This window comes from Halyomorpha halys, unplaced genomic scaffold (genome assembly GCF_000696795.3).
Source record: "Halyomorpha halys isolate HHAL.00 unplaced genomic scaffold, Hhal_1.1 Scaffold55.1, whole genome shotgun sequence".
NCBI lineage: Eukaryota > Metazoa > Arthropoda > Insecta > Hemiptera > Pentatomidae > Halyomorpha > Halyomorpha halys.
The window spans coordinates 1,609,270-1,610,222 of record NW_027105793.1 but is presented as its reverse complement, the minus strand read 5'-3'; positions in this window follow the sequence as shown (position 1 = coordinate 1,610,222).

Below are 953 nucleotides of genomic sequence, written 5' to 3'. Positions count from 1 at the left end.
CTGAGTACTTTCTTACTTCTATGATTCCTAATAATTTTGAATCACCAAAAAGACCATATCGCACTAGTATTTCTAAAGTGACACAACTCAAAATTCAAGACAACTGACAATGTGACACTCTTGCCTATGGAGGGGGAATAGCATTAAGGCAGCAAGAGTGACACAAGTGCCCTCTGGCGGACAAGCTCTGAAGCTAGGTTGATACAGTTTTGATGATTCATAAAGATATATTTACCAATTTCTTTCATATTCATAACTCAAAAACACCGATTTTTGAGTTGTGTCACTTTAAAAATACTAGTGCGATATCTGCCTTTATTTTTTCTTAAGTCCACAGAACCATTAATTATATTGAGATTAATATTAGCTATATATGTGTGTGTGCTTAGTTATAGATATTATTTATTTAGATATTACTTGATCCATTTTTTTTATCTTATTCTTGTATCATCTTCTTTTATTGTCATTATTATATTAATTCAATAATTGTAAATTTGCACCATTATTATACACCTCAAAGTCCTTTAATTTATTTTTATTTAATATAATTTTATATTTTGTAATAATTATTATTTTATCACCAAAGATCAATTACATATTGAACTGACCTCGGTAATAAATTGTATTAGCCCTCATAAAGCCCTGATATTCAAAATTGTAATTAATAAATTTCACTTATGTCTATCATTTGTATGTATTATTTTGGCACCGGCCGATTGATGCTGTCTTTTGGTCGTACCATCAGATTAAATTCATTAAATTAGATGTAACTTCCTAACTGAATAAACAAAAAAAAATCACGCAAAATGGATTATGAATATGAAATTTAGGGTTTTTAATTTTAGTTTTTATTTATTTATATAATTTCTTATTTTATTTGGTGGGGAATAATTCAGAACATCTAGAATTCTATCGATCTGAAATTCACGCCAAAATTCAATAACATTCAAAAA